The following is a 14,150-nucleotide window of genomic DNA, read 5'->3' as shown; positions in this document are numbered from 1 at the left end:
CAGGGAGTGCAAAGAAATCATTATTCAGGGAATGGATGGGGCTCAGATATGTGGATGCCTCGTTAATTGAGCAGATGTTGTTTGGACACTGTGGTAAGCAGCACAAGGTACCCCCTCAACAACCAAAGATGTCTACATCCTAATCCTCAGAACCTGTGAACATGGCAAAGAGACCTGGCAGATAGGATTAAGTTAAGGATTTTGATTTGGGAGATCATGCTGGATTAATGTAACCACCAGGATCCTTGGAAGAGGTAGAGGGAGATTGAAGAGCTACTCTGGTTTTGAAGATGGAGAAAGAGCCAGGACTGCAAGAATGGTCACAGCCTGTGGAAGCTGGAAAAGGCAAGAAAACAGATTCTCCCCTGGAGGCTTTAGAAGGAACACAGCACTGCTGATTTTTAGCCTAGTCAGATCCATTTCAAACTTCTGACTTCCAGAACTATAAAATAATAAGTCTGTGGGGTTTTTGTTTGTTTTTTTGGGGTTTTTTTTTGCGGTACGTGGGCCTCTCACTGTTGTGGCCTTTCCCCTTGCGCAGCACAGGCTCCGGACGCGCAGGCTCAGTGGCCATGGCTCACGGGCCCAGCCGCTCTGCGGCATGTGGGATCTTCCCGGACGAGGGCACGAGCCCGTGTCCCCTGCATCGGCAGGCGGACTCTCAACCACTGCGCCACCCAGGAAGCCCAGTCTGTGTTGTTTTAAGCCATTAAACTTGAGGTAATTTTCTTCTATAGCAACAGGAAACTAATACAGGGACTATAATGAAATAAGCATGGAGGACACAAAGATGAATCAGACCCCATCAATAGATTAAGGAGATCAGTGTGCAGTGGTGGTGATGTGGATTAAACAGTGACAACACACTGTTTGAAAAGCATGCACAACTGTAACAGTGTGATAGAAATAGACTCTGACCGAGTAAAGGAAGCATCTAATTCTAGCTGGGAGAGATGAAGTGGGTTTCCTTACAAAATACAATGCTCAAGATAAGTCTCAAAAGATGGGTAGGGTCCTGCCTGGCAGACAAAAGAGGGAAATTCATTCCAGGCTGAGAGACCAAATGCCTGCAAAAATCACAGCACTCAGACTGGAAAATCCATATTCGAGTGAATAAGACTTTGTTTAGCAAGTCTCAATATTCTAGAAATAAAGGAGCCAAAAGTTTTTATAACTGTTAGAGGTAGTTTAGGGAGAAAATGTTATCTTTATTTAAATAGAAGTTTTATGGAACATTCAAGTTCTCATCACGATATGGCAGGAATGCTTACTTCACATATGTGAATTCATCTAAGCATGTTTGGCATTTTATACCCTGACTATAAGATCTCCAAACTAAAAATACAGATAAATTAAAAGGAGTCAAAAGGAAAATGAGAATAAACAGATTGATACTGGAATGCCAACAGAAATTAGCAATTGAATTTGTCCTTATCATTTAGCCATTTGCTCTCTGTTAAGTCTGCAAGTTTCTTGATGGCAAGGACTGTGGTTTTTTTTTTTTTAAGAGGGTATTAAATTGTTTATTTATTACACATGATAATGGATGATACACAAGCTTCATTCCCATCTATATCTGGTACCATAATCCAGTTTAGATATATTGCATAGGATGTGCCAACAATCATATATTAATAATCAAAAAACTCCATGACTTGGCTTGGGTGACCCTTTTCACGGTGAACTCCAGGTCACAATGCAGTAACTGTCAGTTCAACTACACCAAGGTTTCAGAAGACAGCAGCTCCTCCACCAAAGCAGGCTGTAAATAAATTTTGAATGGAACCTGGCATCACCCTGAAGGAATACTAACTTCACACTGTTGGGGTAGTTTGCCAAAATGGCTTCAGAGTAGACTAACTTTACACAGCACATTTTAAAAAAAGACACATTTATTCAGCGTCATGATCAGACTATTACATTTAGCAATCAACAGCATGGGTGCAAAAAAAAAGAAAATCTACATTAAAACCCTTTGTTGGAATGCTTTATACTTTCCACAGAAAAGAAACTAAAATAACCTGTTATACAATTAGTCACAAATACAGTCCTCGAGTCTTTTTGCCCATACACATGAGTATTGTCTAAAACATGTCTTCTTTGTAGCAGCGAGGCCCTGCCACCACTGTGCTTGGCTGAGTTCACAAATCTGTTGTAACCTGTAGCTTCCCTGTCACTTCTCTGGCTCCCCTCTCCTGCTAAGCTTTGTTTCCTGGCAGTAATCAAAACCTTCTGCCACTGCCACAGCTACTGCTGCTGCTGGAACCACCACAGCCACCTCGGTTTCGGGGTTTGGCAAAGTATTGGCCTCCACCACCACAGGGGCCAGAACTTCTGCCTCCAAAGTTTCCTCCTTTCATGGGTCCAAAATTTGAAGATTGATTGTTGTAATTGCCAGAATCATTGTAGCTTCCACCACCTCCAAAACTGCTTCTGTCATTACCAAATCCATTGTAGCCATCCCCACTGCCACCATATCCACCACCACCGCGGCTGCCACCAAAGCCACCTCGACCACTAAAGTTTCCTCCATGACCAAAGCTGCCATTCCCACCAAAACCACCCCCACGACCACCACCAAAGTTTCCAGAACCACTTTGACCTCTTTGGCTGGATGAGGCACTAGCCATCTCTTGCTTAGATAGGGCTTTCCTTACTTCACAGTTGTGGCTATTCACAGTGTGGTATTTCTGAATGACAATCTTGTCTACAGAGTCATGGTCATCAAAGGTTACAAAAGCAAAGCCTCTCTTTTTGCCACTGCCTCAATCAGTCATGATTTCAATCACTTCAATTTTCCCCCCACACTGTTCAAAATAATCTCTTAGATGATGTTCTTCAGTGTCTTCTTTAACCGTAGGTTCACCACCACACAATCTGCCAGTAATTCCAGCTTTTTTAGGTGATTTCATCATTTGAAAGGACTGTGTTTTACATTTATCTCAGTATTCCTCCAGTCATATAATGCAATGCTTATACACTGGATGCACAGTAAACACTTTAAGAATCAAACCTTTAATGTGTGCAGTAGACCGTCATATAGTAATCATGATCAGAGGTGATTTTCTCTGGCACATAAAAACAGGCTAATGGTCTGAATGGAATCTCTCAAACTCTTAAACTTGACACGACTGTATATTACAATCCTTTTTCTTAATTTCACTAATTGAAATTGAGTGTACAATGAAGTTGTGAAACACACAAAACATGGGAATTATAAGGGAGATACTATATATTCAGCAATTTATTTTATATCCAGTTTCTTTGTAAATTTTTCTTTTATAATTTACCATGTTAAGTAAGCACTGGGCTAACACCACCACCACCTCTTCTAAGACTGTGAATTATGTTTCCCAGAATCTCCTTCCCTGCAGTGTTTTGGCTTAGAGTTTATCAATGAGAGGAACTCCCAGGAGATTTGCAAAGTGAGAATAAAGAAGGACAGGAAACCCATAGTAGCTTTTCCCACCCACTCTGCCACAGAAGACTGAAACAATTGGTAACATCATATCAGAGAATCTCAAGAATTACAGTAGCTTCCTGGTGAGATGGAGAGAAACATCTAGTTTGGCATTTACAGCTGAGATCTTTGGTATCAACTTTACCAATTTCAGGAGCAGCTTCTCTGACCACTACTTCCCCAGCATTTATTTCCACAAGTCATTAACCCCCATTATATATGTTAAACTCCTACATACATAGTATGGCTTCTGTTTCCTGATTGAACATTGTCTATTAGAGTATTTATGTATACTTTATCTAATATTTCCAGCAGCCCTATAGGGTAGGTGCTTTTTAAATGAACTAAGTGAAGTTACTGGACTCCTCCACTATTCCAAAGATTTTTTTCTCAACCAGTGAGTTGCAAACTGTCCAATTCAAATAAGTCTGACTTCACTCTTTGCTCTTAACCCCTGTACCATGTAGTCACATGTGGCACTGAGCTTTAAAAAGAAGGTGTGAAACTTTCTCTGTGAGAAAGATTCCAAAGAGCACTTAGAAACAAGCCTAACTACCCAAATAAAAGTATTTTATATTCAAGAATCAACCTTTTTTGAGGATAGTCTTCTCTAATACTCACTCATATCCAGACTGTCTGAGAATGGTCTTGTTTTACCAACATATGGCTTAAATATCCTTAGCTTCCTAATAAAAAACAGCACACACAGAGACACAGACACACACGCTCACACACACACTTCCTTGTAAAGAAAAATGAAGCAATCAAAAAAGAAATACACACTCCCACCTCCACATCTGTATTCATATCCTCTTTCTGCACTTTAGTAGGGACATCTATCCAAAGCCAAGTCTTCCACTTGTCCATTAGTGCTCATCCTGTCTCACTTACTTAAGATAATTTGCAAGTATTTTTTCCAATTCTGTGGGTTGTCATTTTACTTTCTTGATGGAATGCTTTGAAGCATAAAAACTTTAAATTTTGATTGAATCCAACTTGTTTTTTCTTCTGTTACTCATGCTTTTTGGTACCACTTGTATGAATCTTTTGCCAAATTCAGATCATGAATATTTACTCCTATGCTTTCTTCCAAGAGGTTTATAGTTTTTGCTCTTACATTTAGGTCTTTGATTCCTTATTTAATTTTTGTTTGTAGTCTTAGATAAGGGTTCATTCTTTTGCCTGTGGCTGTCCAATTGTCCTAGCAAAATTTGAGATTTTATTATATGTGTACTAATTTGGAATTTTTATATCTTCCTATTGAACTAAAGTACTATTTGTATACAGTTTCCCTCTCTATCCTTAATGATGCTTTTTGTTATCACAGACTATATGGTTTGATGCAAATGGTGACTCACACTTTATTAAAGATTTTATATTTATCTGGCAAATCTTTTTTCATCCTTTTAATTTCAACCTTTCTGTATCCTTATATTTTAGTCATGTCCTTTTTTTTTTTTTTTTTTTGCGGTACACGGGCCTCTCACTGTTGTGGCCTCTCTCATTGTGGAGCACAGGCTCTGGACACGCAGGCTCAGCGGCCATGGCTCACGGGCCCAGCCGCTCCGCGGCATGTGGGATTTTGCCAGACCAGGGCACGAACCTGTGTCCCCTGCATCGGCAGGCGGACTCTCAACCACTGCGCCACCAGTCATGTCCTTTTTAAATGTCATGTTGCTGGATTTTCTTTTTATCCAATCTGAAAATCTTTCAACTAGCCAATTTAGTCCATTTACATTTATTGTGATTATTAGTGTATTTGGACTCGATTATATAGCCTTCCTTGCTATTTTCTATATGTTCTATTTTTTTCCATTATTCTCATTTCTTTTTCCTTCCCTTTTCACGAATCAATTCATGTTTTTGTTTGTTTTGTTTTGTTTTCCCATTGGCTTCTCATATAATGGAGATAGAATCAGTGTGTCTCATTTACTGAAATATCTGCAGAACCTGGAAAAGTGCCTGCCACTTGTTAGTTTCAAATAAATAGTTATTGACAGTTTGATGCCTAGAAAGCATTTTGGTTCCATTTCTATTTAATGAGGAAAGAGGTTGATGCTCTGTTTAGTGGAAGTTTTCAAGGATTGATGTGCAAGACCTCACACTAAAAAAGGAAAGAAAGAGTAATAAACATGCATTCCCTTAGGTTTAATGAATCAGTTTATCTGTATTTTATAGCAGCCTTTAAAAATACAGCACTATAAAAGAATCATATATTTTAATCCTTCATCCAGCCCTTTTTACATGTGAGGAAACTGAAAAAAAGCGAGGTTATGCATGCCCCTTAAAAGCAAATGCGGGGATTGCTCCTAATTCATGCCTGGGAAATTTAAGTATTACCTTTTCTTTTGGTTAACTAAGTTGTTCCTTTTTTATTTAAAAATAAAATTAAAATACGCCAGGGGTGCTGATCTGTGACAACTGTAGGTGATCTGTCCTGTGGGATCACTGGCAAATATCACCTTCCAAAAATTCTAGTGCTAATGATTTCTGTGACTTGACTCCAAGCACTCACTGTGGTAAAGGGTTTAGTGTTTGTAAAAAAGAAGGGCAAAAAGGAAATAAAACACCGTCCATGTAATTTTCCATTTGTGTACTCCTGACTTCATTAAAATTGCATACTGATCCAATCCCTTGGTTTTGCTAATAGCTCCACAGAGGAATAGTCATTACTAGAGCATGAACACCACAATCCATTTTCTCTGATTATTGTTTTGTGATATTGCTAATTTGACAGCTCCTGCTGAACATGGGCTCATTATTTTGTGTCATTGTTTTGGGAAAAGGAATATCAAATGAGCATCAAAGTAACTTACAAAGAGGCATGCAGCTGATGATAGACTAGCAGAAGGAGTAGTTTTTCTCCAGGAGTGGTAGAGAATAGCCAAATTAAAATGGTAAGGAATGAACTGCTTGACTCCTAGAAGATACCTTCTCTTTCAAGACTCAAATCCTTAGCAACTTTTTTATGTGAATCCATAATGACATAACCCCCATCCCAAAAAAGGTGGACATGCCCACTTTCTTTTCTATGCTCTAGGGTCTGTCTTTATCTATCTATCTATCTATCTATCTAGGTGTCTATCTATCTATCTAGGTGCCTATGTGTCATCTATCTGTCATCTACCTATCTTCTATCTACCTATATTTAACTATCTACCTAGATATATTTCTAGAATCTCATATATAACACTTATTTTATATACAGGTACATCTATTCTAGACTCTGTTTTTGTCATCTAATTGTTTTTAGGGAAAAACAAACAAACAAAAAGCCTTGCAAAATCAGGCCCCTGCCTGCCTCTCTAACCTTAATTTGCTGCTTTACCCTTTGCACTCTACTCTGAAGCCATACTTTACTTATTTAGCCTTCTCAAATGTACCATATTCTGTACTGCACCAGAGTTGTACAGTTCTCCCCACTCTTCATGGGAGCTATTCTAGTCAAACAGCTATTTTTGACTTCCCTCCATTTTTTTCTCCTTACTCCCCATCTCACCCCTCATGAATTCCTATTTATCATAGAAATCTGCTTAAGAAAATTTATCAAAAAAGCTTTTGTCATATCTCACCCCATTTACACAAGATTAAGTCTCCTACAGTATTCTCCTTTATGTCATTTATCACATTGTAATTCCATGCTCAATGTCTGGTACCCATGGATTTGGATTTTAGGGGGATATGTTTGTTTCCTTCAGCCCTATCTCCCCAGTAACTCTTTAGCGCCTGACACATAGTGGTTCCCATTAAATATTTGTTGAATCAGTGAATAACTATGGCATGTTTTTTCTCAGCTGGGGACCTCTATTTTGTTTGGTTCCTCTGCTTTGAATGACCTTCTCCGACATTTTGTTTACTTGTTCTTTATGATCCAGCTTTGGCTTCTATAAGACTTCTATAAGGATCTATAAGACCCTTTAGCATATGAAGGGCTCCTAGAAGCGTTAATAGTTTTGAAGCCCAGTGTTTACCAAACTTATTTGAACACCACATTTTTGGTAACCATTTAGTGACATTTGGGGACTCAAGAGTCTAGACAGTGAATTAACCAGAGAATGCCTAGCCTGATGGTTTCAGGAATTTTAAATGGTTGGAATATAAAGTTTTGTCCTTGAATTACCTTGTACTATCTCATCTGTGCTGTGCATGAGCCTGTCTTACTGTTCATGGAAACTCCATAGAATTCTACAGTTAGCAACTGACTTCATGCTAGCCTTGCTTCTTCTGAATTTCACTTTCTTGTCTTCCCTGCTAGAATCTGGTGACTGCTGGAGAGCTGGCCACTGCTACATTCTGATTGAACAAGAATGGTGGGCAGATCTCCCTCTCTGCTCGAGGCCACCCTTGTGCCATTAAAGAGGGGGGCTTTGCTCTGTCTGCAAGCAGTCCCAGGAGCGGGCTTAGCTGCGTGGGAACCAGCCAGTCTTCCTTCTCTCTTCTAGGAGAACAGCTGCAGGTGCCCAAGCACTGGGCTGCTGACAGGCACATTACCATTTCTATTAGGAAAACGTTTGTCCCTTGCTTGTTACATAAACAAATTAAAACCTAAAGATCCCCATAGGGGATCCATGGTGAAAACCATGTTTATTCACCCATCCATGGTGAAAACCATGTTTATAACTTACTGTCTTTATCTGTCTCCTACTGAGTTAATACTTCTTACTGTATGGCTCTAATTTTTTTTTTTAATCGTTTACAGTGCTTTATAAAGTACAGAAATTAAATCAACCATCATTCCAACACCTAGCGACAATTACTACTAACAAATTTAGTGCCATTCCTTACTAAAATGCTTGTGTTTTTAAACATTTGCCTCACTGTATAATTTCATATTTTGCAAATTTCATTTAATCTCATTAGTACGTTCCCAATCATTCAGTAGTTTTTGAAATTGTTGATTTTAACAGCTACATAATATTCTACCCTAACATAATTTCTTTAATTTTTCCCCTGTTGTTAGTCATTTAAGTGATTTTTATATTTTGATTATTATTAAAAACCTGAAGTGAACACACTTACAGATAAATGTTTGATGATATTGTTGGGATAGATTCAAACAAGAAAAAATTGTTGTGTCAAAGGTTATGAATGGTTTTCGATATATAGACTTACAGATTTCCAAAATGTTTTAAAGACCAAACACAAACAATACTGTATGACTGCTCTGTGCCCTACAATTGCATTTCCTCACCAAATACTTACTAAACACCTAATGTACATCTATGTGCTGGGCTGTGTTAACCCCCTGGGATGGTCTGTGTTCCCCAAATAGCCTTCTACCTGCTGAGAAGCATCTGCGTGGTAGCCACACCTCCCTGCCCCTGGCACTAGGGGTCAACTCACTGCAGCCTCTCACTCAGCCACCATCACTCCTGTTGCCTGGAACCTCTGCCCTGCACTGGACCCCTCACTACCCTGCCTGCTACCTAGCCTTTCTTGGGCAGGGTTGCAAATCAGCCCTCAGGCTGAACTCCCATTCATGTCACAGGACTGAGGGAACTGAGTCTGGGGCAGGCAGTTTGACTCCAGATTCCACTACACTGAGAAAGATGCATTGAACAAAACAATCAAGGTCTCTGTTCTAACAATGCCTAGAGCCTAATTGGGAAGGTATGTATAAAACAAAGGGACATATGAAGCAAATAATAAAAGTATAATGAAGATATAATTAGGAAATTAATAAGTTGCTGATGTTGTTTTTGCCAAATTCCTAGACCAAAAATATCAGCTCATTATTATTTTTTTTAACAACTCCATTGGAGTATAACTGCTTTACAATGGTGTGTCACTTTCTGCTTCATAACAAAGTAAATTAGCTATACATGTACATATATCCCCATATCTCCTCCCTCTTGCGTCTCCCTCTCACCCTCCCTATCCCAGCCCTCTACGTGGTCACAAAGCACCGAACTGATCTCCCTGTGCTATGCAGCTGCTTCCCGCTAGCTATCTATTTTACATTTGTTAATATATATAAGTCCATGCCACTCTCTTACTTCATCCCAGCTTACCCTGCCCCCTCCCTGTGTCCTCAAGTCAATTCTCTACATCTGCGTCTTTATTCCTGTCCTGCCCCTAGGTTCTTTAGACCTTTTTGTTTTTTGGGTTTTTTTAGATTACATATATATGTGTTAGCATATGGTATTTGTTTTTCTCTTTCTGACTTACTTCACTCTGTATGACAGTCTCTAGGTCCATCCACCTCAATGCAAATAACTCAATTTCATTTCTTTGTATGGCTGAGTAATATTCCATTGTATATATGTGCCACGTCTTCTTTATCCATTCATCTGTCGATGGACACTTAGGTTGCTTCCATGTCCTGGCTATTGTAAATAGAGCTGCAATGAACATTGTGGTACATGAGTCTTCTTGAATTATGGTTTTCTCAGGGTATATGCCCAGTAGTGGGATTGCTGGGTCATATGTAGTTCTATTTTTAGTTTTTTAAGGAATCTCCATACTGTTCTCCATACTGTCAGCTCATTATTTTTTTAATTGGATTATTTTTATAGCTAATAATTGGTTTCACATATTTTTTAAATCTCCCCTATAATTTGTTCAGATCCTTTATAGATAGAATCCTATATATAGAATATATAGATTTTTGATTGACTAAATTTGTTCCTTATAAATTAATGACATTACCCTTTGTCACATGATTGCAGCAATTATATTTTAGTTTGCCAATTTATCTTTTGAGGATAATATTTGCAATTATTATGTGTGGCTTTGATTTTTATACATTCAAATATCTAAATTAAACATTTCAATCTTTCCTCCATTATTATCCCATGCTTAGAAAGTCCTTATTCATTTCATAATAACTTAAAAGATGATGTTCTGCACCTACGGTTTCCCAGACATTTCTTCCTAGTCAGAAGAGCTTGTTGTAAAGTATGGTAGTCATATTATCAGTATAAAAACAGCTAGTATTGAGAACTCACTCTGTGCTTTATCTCATTTAATTCTCTCAACAACCTCATGAAGGGAGTATTATTATCTGCAGGTTACAGGTAATAAAAATGAACACAGAGAGATTAAGAATTTGGCTCAGGGCCAGACACTGAGGCTGGTTTGAAAGCTTGCATTTTCTTTTTTTCAGGTTTACATACAGTATGTTGCTATTGGTCATTCTTACTCCCATTTGTTTAACTGTGTACCATCTTTTCTTTCTGGGAGATTTTTTAATCTAATCTTTTTTTCTTTATTGTAAAATCTCAAGATGATGTGGTTTGATGGATGTCTTTCATACTGATCTGGGCAAACAAAATTTAAATTTGAAAACTTCCCTCCTTCAGTTATGGAACCTCTTGATTACATCATTTAAAATAGCATTATCTCCATTTCTTCCTGTTAATTTAGGCTCTGACCTTGATTTTGGAGGTTTTTTGAAATATCCTGAGACCCCAGCCTTTGAATTCCCATTTGAGTGAGGCACTAACAGTCACGCAGGAGATTCAGGTGCATGACATGACTTTTTAGCAAGTGGATAGACAGCATCTCAACGTGATCTAGCAGAGGTACCTCTTTCCTGAGGTGACCCCAAATGTCAGCCATCTCAAAAGTGAGAAATGTCTTTTTCTAGAGCAGTCACTCCAGAAAAATAATACTTCATTATCTTGCTTTGGTGACTGGAAGGGCACATATTTGATGGCCCCTGTTCTTGGAGCAGGGATGACGAGTGAGCCCAACAGTCTCATGATTCTTGTGCACATTTTCACTTACTCCTTGCATCTTCAATAAGCCTCACCACCACATTCCAAGCCTTGAGTTTAATTTCTTCAGAGAACAGACATCTTCTACCTGCTAGGGTTGGGGAAAGGAGAGTCACTTGGTGCTTTGCTTGATGAGGAAGAGATCCAAGGTTTCACCTTCACTGTAGACAATCAATCCCCACTTGGGTCTTAGATCCAAGACTCAGCCCACCTCACACGCCTCTGATGCGTCCAAATTTCAAGCTGCTCTGGGACCCTCTGGAGTAAATCATGGCTTTATCTTTATTCCTCCCTCCGGGCACTTAGGTTTTAGCTTTATCTGTTCTACTAGTTGGGGAATAAAAAGTTATTAAAATAAGAACTACTATATAAATTATTTCTTTTTTTCAAATAGTTGGAGAAAGAGGTCACAGGTGTGTTTTTAAAAATAATTTATATTCTGAACCATAGAAAACCTTTGCCCCCAAAATGCATAGAGATTTCTACTTATTGTTGTATGTGGTAGTTGCTAAGGGAACCCTACCCACTCTATCACCATCCTTTGACCAGATAACATTTTTTAAAAGGAAAATTTTTATTTTATGTTATGGTAAAAATTAACATTTAAATACTTGGATGGTTGAATAAGAAGAGCAAAACTGAAAAATGAAAATTGATACAGGAAAGACATAAATGATAGGAAGCTCTATTTTTCATGGCTCTGCAGAGCATCTTTTCAGAGCTGGGTGCATAGTTGGCCCTTAATCACACTGTGAATTGGCCAAACATTACTCAACAACCAAATTCATTTTTTCTTGCTGTTTTCCAGGTCTGTTCTAAAGCAGGCATTAGAGGTTATCAAGTCCAGAGCTCACCCTGACCAGCACTTGAACAAACTTCTTAGAGGCGATCAACATATCTTTCAGAACACTGAGACCTCTCATAAGTGGGGTAGAGAATTTATCTATTACCATCGAAAGCATTGTTACGTGTCCGTGTTGCAATGCTTTGCTGGCTAAAACATGGTAAATAATAACACTTCTCTGACAGTATATTGAATTAGCTTCATATACCCTATAAAGAACATAGGTTTTGGAGTCATAAAATTGTATAAGGAGCCAAATTCCACTGCCACTTAGAAGCCCTGTGACTGGATAAATGAGCCTTTCTGAGTTTCAGTTTAGCTGAACACTGTAGATAAGGGTAATAACAATTTGCACTGTGTCCTCTGAATTCCTACTCCATGACCAGCACACTCCCCTATATTCTCAGTATTTTTTCTGAAAGGTCCCTCCACCTCCTTGCTCTAACTGAATGCTGGCCATCTCCCAGGAATACTTGCTATCAGGTAGAGGTATCTATTTTCACATATTCTTTAAGCTCACACCTGGATAGTGGGTGACCAGCTTCCTCCTGTCCAGACACTACCATACCATTGCCTCCTCCCCTTGCTCTTCTAAGAGCCCTTCTTACTAGGAGGTCTACCCATGCCATTAGCATTTAGCACTTTGCTCTCAACATCACTGGCTTCTACTGACCTCCTTGTCAATTCCCTTCCTTTATTGATTCTTCAAGACCTGGGTCACAATCTCCTCACACCTTTCCTGACAGTATTTTAAGTAACTTTAATATTTATAAGAACAGCTCTAATACCCTGACTTCTCAGCTCCTTGAGCCCTTGATCTTCTTCCAACACCATTTTGATTAATCTCTCAGGATGCTTTTAATTGCTCCTGTGGCTCAGCCAGAAGAGAGGCTAGTGCTTGGGGAAACAGGGATGAGAGCCAATGATAGTGACTGCTCTGTGCCAAAATTGCATGTGTTAAATGCAAAAGAATATTTCAAAAGTAAAAGTAATTTCAAAACAAGACTACTTGGCTCAACTACAACTATTCTATTTTTGACAGGTCTTACAATCTGGGTACAAGATCAAGAACTGGGGACACAGGAAAACACTGACCTGTGGAACAAAAGTGGCACCTTTCCATGGGTAGAAAACATTTTGTGAGGTTTTAAATAAGTCATATTTATCTCTTGAATTTCTCATGGAACAAAACTACAGACTGTTATGAATTTTAACCAAAAACGTGTATTCTCTTTTGTGAATTTTTAAAAACAGAATTCAACTCTGGGCTGCTAATAAATCAAAGAGAAATAAGTAATAGAAAATAAATACAGTACTCTCTTGGTATCTATAAATTGAATACCTCCTATAGAATCTACAAGATCCACGATGTACAGTAATTTGCAAGGTGGTTAATGAAACCTACCTCATAAATCTCTTGTAATGACTAAGTGCAATCGTGTGAAGAGAATTGCCAAATTTGAATTCTGACCATGCCAGGCTTTTGTGCAAATGTGGTCTCTTGGGGTTGAACGAGCTGAGCAAATCACAAAGAGCCACCTCTCAAAGATTTTTGCTCTAGAACCTGAGAATTTGACATTCCACCTTCAAAATATACCCTGAATTCAACCCCTTTTGCTCACCTTCACCACAGCACCCCTCATATAGGAAGAACCTTTCTCTCTTGCCTGGATCAGGGCAGAGCTTTTTAGCCGGTCTCTTCTCTTGCCCACAGAAGGTCTATTCCCCAGATGGTAGCCCTAGATATCCATTTACAAATGTAAATTTGATTATGTTCTCTCCACTCCCGCCCCAAACACGCACACCTCAAAATCCTCCAGTGCTATCCCATCACACTACAGAGAAAATTCCAACACTTTATCATGACTGATGAGGACTTCTCCCTGGCCAGGCCTCTGGCCACCTGTTCTTCCTCCACCCTTGCCATTCACCACACCTGACACTTTACGATATGTCTCGATTTGTCATCTCTCTTGCCCACTAGCTTGAAAAACATTTTGGCACAGGGAGTTTTTGTCTGTTTTGGTCACTGCTGTAAACTTGTGGCTTAAAACAGTGCATGGCACATAGGAAGCACTGAAAACATATTTGTTGAATGAATTAATACGTTTCCTAATTTCAGTTTCAC

The 14,150-nt window shown here is 38.9% G+C and overlaps 1 pseudogene across 1 annotated transcript; it reads right to left on the bottom strand.

Moving 5' to 3' along the window:
* Positions 1-1,792: 1,792 nt before the first annotated feature.
* LOC309970955 (heterogeneous nuclear ribonucleoprotein A1-like) lies at positions 1,793-2,912 on the bottom strand (annotated as a pseudogene). Its single transcript has one exon. The product of its transcript is annotated as a heterogeneous nuclear ribonucleoprotein A1-like (transcript).
* Between the last annotated feature and the right edge of the window lie 11,238 nt (positions 2,913-14,150).

This window comes from Leucopleurus acutus, assembly GCF_964270905.1.
Source record: "Leucopleurus acutus genome assembly, chromosome: 13".
Lineage (NCBI taxonomy): Eukaryota > Metazoa > Chordata > Mammalia > Artiodactyla > Delphinidae > Leucopleurus > Leucopleurus acutus.
Note: the sequence above shows the minus strand (reverse complement) of the source record. Positions and strands in the feature narration are given on the sequence as shown.